The following is a 7,333-nucleotide window of genomic DNA, read 5'->3' as shown; positions in this document are numbered from 1 at the left end:
CCCGGACAGGCTTTCGGAGAACTTTCCCTGAGGATTGCTGCGAGAAAATGTTCCTAGGCTCTACATTAAGAGTCCTTCCTACTGCCTTACATGCCTTACATTAGTTATTCTCTTGTAGATAAATAGCAGGAATCTGTGCTAGGTAAACTGCTAGCCAGTGAGTACAGAATGTGTATTGGTGGCTTTGAGTTAGCATCATTAACTTTGTAATGTTTTAGTGAAAACATTCTTTATTCCTGGTGCTGGGGTTCAGCCTAATTGATGTGCAGTTGAATTTGGCTGCCTTGCAATGAAATGGCCTTATAGTGCTATTGGTTTTCTGAAGTGTTCCTTTGGTTAGTTATCAAATTGGGAGATTATCTTTTGACAGTAGAATGTGGATTTTGGTGTGGCCTGTGTGAAAATTGAGAGATTAAACATCAAGGCAGGATGTTCAGTAGCCTCCCAGAAGTATTAGGTTTAGGCAAAACTTGGAGTATCAGGAAGGACCAGACTTAAGAGAATTCAGTGCAAAAACTGTGCTTAGAGCCRTAATAGAGATAAACTGGTAGCTCATATTAGAGAGAGAAGCTGGTACAGAAGACTAATTTTGATTCACTTAGTTACCAAAAGTCTCAGTGTAGTCATTTGGCAAATTACTTGAGTCTAAATGGCTAGCCATGCATCAGTGAATCACCAAGGGACTACCCATGATGATGCGGGGAAAAAAAATATGTTGGAGGTGAGTCACAAGGGCCCCACCAACAAATGCTTCCGATGAGTGGAAAGCATTCATGTGGTGGTGAATCACCAAGAACTCCACCAAAAGTCTGTGTGTGCTTGTTTTAGTATTTGTGGAATGATGAGTATTGGTAATGAAAACCTCAGCTACTATAAATCAAGAGATCTCTATAGAATAGACTGAAAGGTTCTGGGCTAATGTGTTTGAACTTGGCAATTTTCTTCTGTCCGGCTAGAAGAAAATACACTCATAAGAGGCACACAACTTTTCTTTTTAATTCTTAAGACTTCTTTTAAAGAGTTATAGTATTTATTTTAAGTGCTGGCAAAGTTCCAACCTAGTGAAGGCCCTTTTGCAGGATGCATGAAAAGTTTGTAAAGTAATCTGGAACTTTTGGTATGCAAGGTGCTGTAGAAATGTAACGGCATGATTCACTGGCCTTTAGAGAAAGGATAGGGAAAGAGAAGACGACAATTTCTGTTTTGTATCTCTTTAGCTAGTGGAATAAATCAAAGATGGTATACCAAGTTTTTGCTCTTAGAAATTTTTCTAGAATATCAGAAGGAAACTACRCTGGATGACACAGATTCACATAAATCTACATCAAAATCAACAATAGACAGTGGACAATTCTTGTCTACAAGAATTTCCTAAGTAAAGATAGACTTACACAAGAAAATATATGCCTGCAACTTGTTTGTCCCAGCTCAGAGGTCATGAGCATTGCCTCCGTATTAGTGTTGCTTCTCCCTTGCCCTTTTCAGTGGGAATCTTTCATTATTGTATGGGCTTGATCAGTAAGGAGAATGCTTCCTATCTCTCTGCAATCTTTTTTCCACGACAGTTTTCAAATTTTTAATGTGGAAAAATATCTGAAATCTGTAAGGACCTTTACTTGGTAGACTTCCAAAGATTTTGCAGAGGAGTGTATTTGACTTCTTTCGAGTCAAACGAGTGGCAGCATTGAYGCTTTTTTTTCCCTGCTTCTAAGAAAGTTTTCCTGCAGTGTGTTAAATGGGATAATGATGCAAGTTAGCCACATAAAATGTAAAAGAAACAAATACAAGAGTTTTGGGGTTTTCCTTGCAGTGAGATAGAAGGTCTTGGATATGCAAAACAACAAGTATGTCAGTTAACTACTGTTAAAATTTAGTAGGTCTACTTCAAATTCTGTATCTACTGATCCTTCTCCAAAGAGATGACTTGATGTTRTTTGAAAGTCTATGCATGTTCCACAGTGTTCTCATGAGGAGAAATTAAGATTTTCCTTAAAAAGGAGTGCTTTTATGCATACTTGTATTTTATTTTAGCTAACAGAAATTTTCTAGGAAGAAATTCATTCAACTAAAACTGTGTTGACAAGTCTRTATATCATTTCATTAATTAAAAAGAGAAAGAACCAAAAAGAACAGCTGCTGCTTGGGGGGTTGCTTGTAGGGCTGGTGTTATGATTCCTTCAAGAGCAGTGTGCTCATTATCAAAGAGAAAAGATCAGCTTTCTTGCTCTTGGGAATTGCTCTTGGAGCATGATGGAGGATGCAAGGACTTTAGGAGTGTGTAGAAAATCGGGAAGGAAGGAATTGGGTTTCCTTCAGACTGAAGGAGAAGACTCCCAAACGCGTTTGAAGACAAGTCACTGTGGTAGTGAATAGTCTGTGTTACGTAGGGTTTCTGRTAAGTTTACAGACTCCATAGCGTTGTTCTGGCAATTAATGAATCCTGCCTGGTTCAAAGAGAAATTCAATGTGACTGTCTTATGACTTTATCTTTTCTGTGAAGGCTGCCATGARGGCAGGCTGGTGTGCTCTTTAGCTGTGGGGAATCATGAAAATGTATTCATGAAGCATCCTGCATCTTAGCCAGACATGTGGCATATGTTCTAATAGAAGTGAGCTCAGTATCTAGATGACAGTAGTGGTGATTCTGTTGCATGCATACAATGTGCCAAATAGTACTTTGCAGCACTTGGATGGAAGCCCCTTTCATTCTGAAAGTAACCAGTTTCAGTGGCAGCCAGGTAATGCTTGCAGCTCCTTCAGAACCTATGAGCTTGCAGAAACTGATTCTGATTTGARATGTGTAGCCAAAATATTAAGCAGAGGCTTTCTGGCTCTTCTCCTGACTGGCAAGTGAGTTACAGTTGAGAACAAGTTGACCTGCTCTCCCTCAGTAACTATTTGCCTCTAAATGAGGGATTGGGAGACTGACAGAATTTTCTTTAAGGTGATCTGCAAATGCGAAACTCTTATTTTAGCTGTTTTTAATACTTCAGTAGTGACCCTCAAATAATTGCATATATGCGTGCGTGTGTGTGTATCTATGTAATGCAGTGAGTTTTTTCTAATTCTAATGGAAGATTTTTTAAAATAAGAGTGAAGAGTCATCTTAAGTCTACTTTGCTGCTTCTGACTTGRGATTTTTTGAGTCTTTTGAATGTTTGGGGGAAGAAAAGGCTAAAGAAAGACTTGCTAAATTTTTTTAAACACAATTGTACAGAATGAAGACAATTGCTTAAAAATAAAGGGAGGGGAGAAGTGAATTCACAAATGTGCTTTTTCACTTTAGTGCTTTTCAGTGCTCACAGCTCAACTTTTTGGAGTTTTAAGAAACTAATTTGAAACACCTGCTGCCTTTGACTGACTAGTCTAATAATTTTTGAGCAGAAGAAAATAAGATTTAGGAAAACCACAGGAAATGTAACTGAATCTCTCCTAGTGATTTTTGTTGTTTAAATGCATATATTGGTGTTCTTTCTAATAAAAGTTCATTTCCACACATACAAGATAGAAGAATGGAAGAATGCATGTAATTTCTCTACACTTCCAGTGTGATGTGAAGCTTATGTTTTGGGGAGGAAAAAAAAAAATCTCTAAAGACTTTGCAGCAAATTAGGTTTGCAGCATAAAGGTTTTTTCTAATAATAGGCTTTTTATGGTAACGTTAGTCCAGGCCAAAACTCATCATGTGCAATTGGCAAATTAGCATTTATGTTCTTTCTGCATAAATTCTGTTTAAAAACAGATGAAGGCAAAATGAAAAGCTCTTTTAGGAGCCCTAAAGAAGAGAGGTAAAGGGGAATGCTGGCATGTGCTTTGAACAATTCCTGTATGTGGTCTCTTCTGTTACACTTGGAACTGTTCTTTGAAGTGGGCTGTGTGTGTGTATGTGGTGTGTTTTTTTTTTTTAATCTATATATATAAATGTATTTTTAAAGTGAAGTGAGGATAGTTTTTTCAGGAAAGTAATTTTGTGATTTATGTTCTTCCCTGGGTTTCAACACAGGTGCAAGATGGGAARCTATTGGAATGTCTGTTGCATTTGTGTGGGCACATTTCTGTCTAGGGTGACAGTAAAACTACCAGTATATGTCATACAGACTACCAAGTGGCAGATGTCAGATTATGATTATCATTTGTTGCCGCTAGATTTGAACTGATAAATTAGTTCTGATGTTATTTAGAGAGTCCCCAATCATATCTTTTGGAGCATGAGTGCTTTTTAATGAGCTTTACTGTTCTGAAAAAGAGAATGGTATAAGAGACCAGAAGGATATTATGAATTTAAAACAAAAGCAGAAAATTTAGCTATCAGCTTTAAGTAGAATTTCAGTCCAGTGTTGATTAAAGAATTTAGGCTTTTCCACAGTTAAATAGAAATTATATATATATATATATTTTATTTAGTGCCTAAAAAGCGTCCAGGTTGGATTTTATCTTAATCCAGCTCACTTTTACACTTTTAATTCCATTAGCTTAATTTAGTTTTATTCAAAGTACAACYTAAGTAATCATATCCCTGGTATCCTACTTTGGAGATACTATAAATAGGATGTTTGCCACCAGTGCAAATGCCTTTCCTGTTTTTTCATTCTACTAACTTAGTTCTCGAGGGTGCAGGATAAGCTGGGGCATGGGAGCTTCTCCATAGTCCCCATTATTTTTAGTTTTCAATGGAGAATTAGTGATTCTAAAGATCCAGAAGTTTGGATAAAAACACTTGGGGGGGGGGTCCTTTTCAGAAGACAACAGGTAAATAGTGCAGAATCCCTTCACTGGAAGAGGTGAACTAACAGAACGGTTGCTTATTCCTTGCTTGACAAGGTATAGCAAGGCATATTAATAAAACCAAGGAAGAGGGTAGTTGTTTCAGTGCCTTGGTTCAGCACAGCTGTACATTCTAGKTCACCATGTATTGGGTTGAATTGGTTGCCTTTGGGTGCTGCTTTGATACTATGACAAACTTGTTTGCAGTGTGGCCTTTCTGTTTAGTTTATGATACTGTCTTTCAGTACATTTTGGGATAGGAATGTAAGTCAGGAATCCAAGTTCAGTTTGGTTACCAGTGCTGCCATGAATTTTCTTTTCACTCTTTGAAATATACTAATAATTAAGTATAATGATACCTCAAGAATGTTTTTCTTTTCAGATGCTGAGGAATGAGAAAGGTATACCTGGGTCTCTGGTGTTGATCCTATGCTTGTGTTTATTGTAGCTAGTATTTCAATATGAGATGTAACAAAAATAGTGAAAAACGGTATGAAATAGTCATTCAGAATGAGTAACCCCTCGCAAACCCAACAAATAAAGCACAAAATGAAGTCTGGATCTATGTTGTCACATGATSCTTTAGGAAGGAAAGGAAGTTGCACAGTGCATCCTGTGCATATGATGTGTCCTTAAAGGAATTAAAGAATTTATAGCTCTGAGATGCTGGCTGGGTTGCAAATGCTTACAATTTTGAGGCAGTATAAACACTATGATTCAATAGGCCAAATCTTTGTTGTCAAGAGCATGCCTTGTAGCAAATTCAACCTCATAAATTACAAGATATCTAGTCTAATGGGGAATTCTATTATGAAAGCGGTTATGGGAAAATGGGTGTGAATGTGAGTTACTTTTGAGATGTGAGGGAAGTGAATGCTTGCTTGTAAAACTAGGATTTGATCAGGATTTAATCAGGTCTGGATGAATTGACTATTTTATTAATGAAGAGAAAAGGAGCTTATGGTTTGTTAGGGCAAAATGAAGTGCTGCTTTCTTTGAGTTTGGGCTTGCTAATGACTGCTATCAAGGAACTAGTCTTGGACAAGGGTAATGCTGTATCCTTTGGAGCATTGATCATTGTCAGCCTTTGAAGAGACGAGCCTAAAACAGGCTGAGTGATTTGTTGTTTAAAATTTAAATCAGATTTTTCAGTATTGTTACTTGATTGATTTTTCTGTGATGTTGCAGCTTACCTGGAAAAGCAGAGTGCAGAAATGTTGATATCTCCTTCTGCAAAAWACTAATATACAAAATACTGCTTTAGTATTGGAAAAGGAATGTTTGATCCAATGGGTACTGTTGGAGTGGATGTGGAAATGAAGTTGCTCCTTAGCATAGTGACCATAGAAAAAACTTTGTGCTGTGCTGATTGCCTTCAGTTAGTTCTCTAGACTACAGCATTTCTTTACCTTCGTGATTATTGTGAAAGTGAATAATCTCTGAGCAGCAAAAGGCTAGCTCTTTTATTTCTGAAAGACAGTGCCTCAGCAGCTAATATGGGAAGCATACAGAAATCTTCTGAAATATCATTGAGTTATTTGTAAAGCATTTTATTGAGAACAGGACAGATTATGTGTCCTAAGATGATCTCTTCTGTGTAACTGTTGATAGCAGGCATTTTTAGGATGGATTTGGCCCAGCTCTTGCATTCAGATCGATTAGGAGAGGAGGATTCCTAATTGTCTGTCAAGCTGGTCCTGCTTCACTGTGCTCTGTGAGTTAGACTCAGCACAATAATTGGTGCTTGCTCTAAGCTCAGCTCCCCAGAATAGCTGCCTGCCAATCAAAGRGACTGCTTTGGCAGCCTTTGCCCTTTTCAGCTTGGACACTGCTGAGAAATTCAATCGGGGTTATCAGTCCCATATATAATGTATGTCAGGACAGAGAAACATCCAGATATTCTGAAATGATATTGTTACAGAAATGTACATCATCAAAGAATATTTTAGAGTTCTTAGAATATTCTTTTTAAGGTCTAGTTTCAGCTAATGCATTATATCTTAATAGTAGGGGTGCTTGAAATAAAAGACTGATATCTAAAAATCTAGCCAGTTTTAAYGCAGCAAAAGTTGGCAGCAAAGCCAACTTTTTCAAGAGTTGGCAATGAATACCCAACCATCTCCACCACARGAAGAGTTAAATAAATGCTGTTGCCTGAATATCGGGGGACTATTAATRAAGTCAGAAATACCATTTTTGAAAAGACTGCTTCCAGGGACCTACTCTTTATGTATCTTATGAATCGTTACTACTTGAACTGAAGTTGTCAAGTAAAGCGGATCTTTATGGAAAAATAGGAAAGGCTCATCTGAAGAGAGAAAGGGAACTAATATGAGGAAAAACAAAACTACTGCTATTAAAGATAGAGGTTTGAAAATATTTCTACTAACACTACTTCATTCCTTTTAAGTTGAAAAACGTGTATATTTATATGGAATCTAATAGCAGCACTTTTATGGGAGTTATCAARTGATAGTCTAACCAGTGTTGGCCCTGAAGAGCTCATGGTCTAAATGGAGTAAACAGACAATGTAGAGGAGAAGACATAACAAATCAGCAAGCAAGTGGG

General features: G+C 37.3%; 1 protein-coding gene across 8 annotated transcripts in view; it reads left to right on the top strand.

Annotated features, from left to right (window-relative positions):
* KCNMA1 (potassium calcium-activated channel subfamily M alpha 1) overlaps window positions 1-7,333 on the top strand; it is a 516,194-nt gene that overhangs the window by 27,658 nt on the left and 481,203 nt on the right. The window lies entirely within an intron of this gene.

This window comes from Rhea americana, unplaced genomic scaffold (assembly GCF_003343005.1).
Source record: "Rhea americana isolate MKP2758 unplaced genomic scaffold, rheAme1 scaffold_36, whole genome shotgun sequence".
NCBI classification, from domain to species: domain Eukaryota; kingdom Metazoa; phylum Chordata; class Aves; order Rheiformes; family Rheidae; genus Rhea; species Rhea americana.
The sequence above is the reverse complement of the archived record's forward strand: the minus strand, read 5'-3'. Positions and strand labels throughout refer to the sequence as shown.